This window comes from Tigriopus californicus, chromosome 3 (genome assembly GCF_007210705.1).
Source record: "Tigriopus californicus strain San Diego chromosome 3, Tcal_SD_v2.1, whole genome shotgun sequence".
NCBI classification, from domain to species: Eukaryota; Metazoa; Arthropoda; class Copepoda; order Harpacticoida; family Harpacticidae; genus Tigriopus; species Tigriopus californicus.
In genome coordinates this window covers 9373012-9377967 of record NC_081442.1, presented here as the reverse complement: position 1 = coordinate 9377967, position 4956 = coordinate 9373012, and the positions used below count along the sequence as shown (strand labels likewise).

General features: G+C 40.0%; 1 non-coding gene across 1 annotated transcript; it reads left to right on the top strand.

Annotated features, from left to right (window-relative positions):
• The first annotated feature begins 3374 nt into the window (after window positions 1-3374).
• On the top strand, window positions 3375-3454 carry Trnal-uag (transfer RNA leucine (anticodon UAG)). Its single transcript has one exon. It is a non-coding gene; the product is annotated as a tRNA-Leu (tRNA).
• Window positions 3455-4956: the final 1502 nt, after the last annotated feature.

Below are 4956 nucleotides of genomic sequence, written 5' to 3'. Positions count from 1 at the left end.
TAATGGGAACAGTCTTTTTCAAGATGGTTAGGAAAGAAATGACAGAACTTTTTGACCTCTCAAATCAGTTTTTGACTGCTACTCTTTGACCTTTTTCACATTTTGAGTACTTTGTCGAAATCATGGTGACTAAACGCGTCAACTTGCGGCAATTTTCTACTAATTTCCTTTGCATTTTTAAGACGTGAAAATCTTTAGGAGAGATGAATACAATAATACACGAAGACGGTCAATACCTCTTTGTTGTTTCAATATGCTGAATATTTCCTAAAGTTTGAAAAGGAAGAAGAAACTGGACAAAGTTGACTCTTGGTGCTATTACAATTCATCTCATTATCACACAATTTGTGAATCGACTTTTTTTTCATCCACACACCAATGTAGAGTAAGCTCATTTTATTTTTTTCATATACCCCAGCTCAATCGTTATTCCTTGGCCACTCTTCAACGATTTGCCTTTGTATTCAGCTTAAAAAACTGTTTTCCGGACCGAAAATATGAAAAGAAGCGATGGGGACATCAAACGGGTTATGAGCATCGTTCAAAAGCGAACACCCATCACCATCATTGTCCGTCAAACAGAGTGCGAGAGTCTGTGACTGGATGTGCTGCATTCATACATTTTTTGTATATACTGTGTATGCTGAACAATTTATATCCTACGCTGGACGGCTCAGACTCACAATAGTTACCAATGCAATGACTTGGTGCGATGGGAGGACCCGTTGCTCTCGTCGAATATTTAGGGCTCATTATCTCGGTTCATGATGATTTGTCAGCTTTTTTTGGGTCCAATAAGGTTGGATCACATTATGGCATCACTGACGGATAGCGGCGGCAGACATCAAAATGGGATAAACGATTGCTACAACAAACTATATGTATGACCACCAGCCAAAGTTTCTGGATCCTGGGTTTAAGGTCGAGGCACAACAAACTGTGCCAGCTTTTCGGGGCAACTTCCTGGTCATTCATAGAAAATGATGATCCGGAGAACTTTGATGGGCATGAACATGAACTACTGGAATATGGACCGGGATGCTAGGGTCTAAAATTATCATTGTGGAAGCGAGTGAAACCATTGTATTTTCCTTCAAGTGAAACCGGGCTAGATTTCAGTAATGCTCTCATAAAGTGCAGTTCATAAAATGGCACAGGTCATCAATTACCATAGGAGGGCTGGGTCATTCATTATATGAAGTGTTCTTTAGTGAACTTTGAGAGAGCATAACTTTTGATCTACTCGTTCGATTGACTCCGAAAATGCCGTTCTTCACCAAAGTATCCCCGTTCAAATTCCAGTGGTTCTTGGCAGGGCTTCCATAGAAAAAAAGAATCATTTTTATTATTGGTAAACGCGATGACGATAATTTGTCCACGGGAGGCAATCTGCTTAAATGCTTGTCCTGCTATCTAACGATCAAGTTAAGAGCTAAGTAAGGGCCATGTTTCATATCCAACGAGACAATGTTCAGGTTGTTGTTCAGCCCAAAGAGGGATTGCTCATTACAGCATAGAAGAAGTAGGGTAGAAGAGTAAGAATCGAGTTTGTTGTGTTTTTTTACTGCAGCTGAATCGGTAACCAGTGGACAGGGCACTCTCTAGGAGTTGCTTCCTCTATGATAACAGCTCTCCTCTTTTCTCCACTCAAACTTCCTTTTTGGAATCCCTCTCCATATCAGTACATCGACCCAGGACAACCCTACCCAAACCCAGAGCATGTCGACCCAGCGGACACCTTGACTCAGAGCACACCTTGACTCAGAGCAATAATCCCTTATCACAAATGTCTTGCCAAAATATTATTTACATTTGTGTAGGAAAATTTCAAATTTTAACAAAGACTTTGCTTTGCTTTGTCTTTTTTTGACATAAGCGGTTGTTTAAAGCAACTTCCATTCAATTACTGTGAACATCTTGTCTTTTTAAGGTAATAATTGAGTATTTAGACAAGGGTGCAATTTGGTTATCGAACCCCAGCGGAATTTGAAGGTGGGGGAATTCAGCGTTGTAGATTTCAATGTGTCGGAATCCATCGTATACAGATTTTTTGCCGGAGTTCTGTACGACGGAGTTAACAGTGGCGGAGTTCCACATGGCGGAGTTCGTTGTGAGGGAGTTCACCATGCCGGAGTTTGACGTGGCGTATTTCACCGTGGGGCAATTCAATTTCGGGGGAATTTCCCGTTGACAAAATTTGAATTGATGGATTTGAACTTGGGGAAGATTAGTGTTGGGGAAAATTTCTGTTGGGTAGTTCAAAGGGGTGAAGATTCACTGGCTGAAAAACTTTAGGTGGAGATCCCTTTTGGGAGAAACCAATTGCCACCACATCACAGGTCTGGAAGTGGAATGCAATTTGTTAAATAAAAGCGGCGAAGATGGCATTCCAGTCGTTCATAGGTCAGTTTGCTTTTTATTAAAGACACTTCCTTGAAGAAATAAGAGGTCAGCACCCTATTCAAACACATATATACCTGAAAAGTCATACTATTATCATTTTCAGATTTTCTGGCTTTTTATAGCTGATACTTCTTCAAGGAACGAAAGAATAAGGCCGTGAGAAAAGGACGGACGTTGCATTATTTGTATTCATACCATATCATCACATTATCTCATTATATGCAAGGAATGACCGTAACTAATCGTCCAGTTTATACTCGCTTGTTTGGCCTATGGGATGCGTATGTTGGAATTGACGTGCTTCAATGAAAATATTAAATGGTCAAAACATGTCGTCCAAATACTATGTTGAAGATTTTCAAAATATTTTTTCCTATCTTTTCTTCATTTGTCTTCTTTCATGCAAACTACAGTTGATATAAACCAGAAAGTTGGCTGGTACATCATTTTTGTATTGGATATTTTGTCCACGCGCTTTCTGTTTTGTACTTCAGAGATGGTAATGGAACTCAAAGGAAAATTCGATTAAGAGATGCCGAGCTAAAATGTCCGTTAAAAAGAACAACAGACAAAGCATACGGGTAGTTCCTCTTGTTCGTTTTAAGTTCAAACAAACTTTCATATCGTACATTCTCTTTAAGCAAAAGGTTTCTCGTTGATTCCACAAACCAACAGAAATATGCAAATATACAAAAATAAATCACCACTTTTATCAAATAATTATTGCTTGCTTATGCATTTACTGTCTTTGAAACAAGAATCTTTTATAGATTCCAAGTCCAATCAAAACGTGGATAGACACTTGGCATACTAAAAGCCAAAGAAATGCTTGGAAGGCACATCAAAAACAGAAATTTTCATTTCAAGGTAGCATTTTTCAGCCGTTTTACTTTCTTAAGTTTGATTGAAAAGAAAGATACCGAACTTTTAAAATAATAAATATTTTAGCTAACAACGCCCCCGTAATAAAAGGCAGCGTGGCCGAGTGGTCTAAGGCGCTGGTTTTAGGCACCAGTCGGACAGGGCGTGGGTTCGAATCCCACCGCTGTCAAAGTTACCTTTTGTGTTGCTGTATGAAGGCTGAAGAAATTTCCTCCAGCGACGAGATTAGCCCCCGAAAACGTTGTTTCAAAAAGCGATTTTACCATAAGTTGCACACAACTCGTAAAACGTCAATATCAAGAATGATCTTAGGAAGAGAGCATGAACAAGCCATCACCTGCTTTATAAATGGAAAATCGCATTAAGTGCTTTTGAGTGGATCATTCGATAAAAGACTCACTATTGACGATGTTCAAACTCTGTTTAGGTCAAGCCAATGAGACTCTCTCTCAGGAAAAGGTAATAATCTTTCATTCATATGGAGTTCGCGAAAGGCTCCAGACCTGTGGTCCTTAAACCTTGAAAGACTTAGATATGAAGGGACAGGTCGTTAATTGGATCAAAGCTAACTTGCAAGAAAGAGCAAGCTCGGCAATGAGATGTGACAGTTCATCCTCCTCCTCCTCCTCTTCCTCTTCCTCCTCCCTCTGCTCTGAAATGAGAGACCTCAAACGTTATTATGTCGCCTTCTTTGCCCATCTCCAGCCATCCAGTTCTTCCCGAAGGCTGTGCAACCCATTCCCATCGCATTTCATCTGAACCTTTGATCATCTAGTATTTGTATAAATCCTGAACAGGTGCTGCTCCTTTCCCAATGGCATTGCACCTTATCGTAAACGTGGAGTAAATTGGCCCAAGAATGATCCTTGTCATTGGATTTGGTTTGATTCTTTAGCCTCCCCCCCCCTCTTTTCTTTGGTTTGGACCTTTGGGATAAGCCCCTCCTCGTTGGATGGGGAAGATCGTCGCTCCATGTAAGAAGGAATAAAAACTTTATCTTGTTCAATGGCGACAACGTTAAGTGGAACGGGCCAGATCTGCATTGATGTGGAAGGGAAATCAAGAAGACAGCAAGGAATCAAGAGACCGCCGCGCCAAGGGTTCCCCTCTGTTGGCTCTTTCGTGGACTTCTTATGTGGGGAAAGAGTTGATTCATTGATCATCATGAACTTCTTTGATAATGCATCTTGAATAGTAAGACGACTTTTATGCTTGCTCCTTTGTTCGGGAGTCGGAACGCAGCTTGGAAGCTGTGTTTTGTAAATGTACCGGGGCTGTCCACAAGTATTCGTACGAATATTACACCCATGAGTCATTCAGCGAAAGTACAAACAGCCAAAACAGTCTGTTGTTGCACCTATACAGTTCATAATTATTGACTTGAAAGCAGGTAACTTTTGAATATAGTGGTTCCACGAAGGGTTGGACTTACATATACACCAAACTGGTCCATGTCGCTAAAATGATCATTATTTTACAAGCAAGCAACAAACATAAAATTGATGTATGGGCAGAATCATAACTAAAAATGATCGCATGTTAGAAAATTAGTTATCTTTGTCGAACCTTAGGGCTTTAAATATTTATTAAAAGGTTGAAATTGACAACCTATATCACTTGATGGAATCAAACAAATATTCCCTATAAATCAAGGGAGGTTGTAAAACTGGG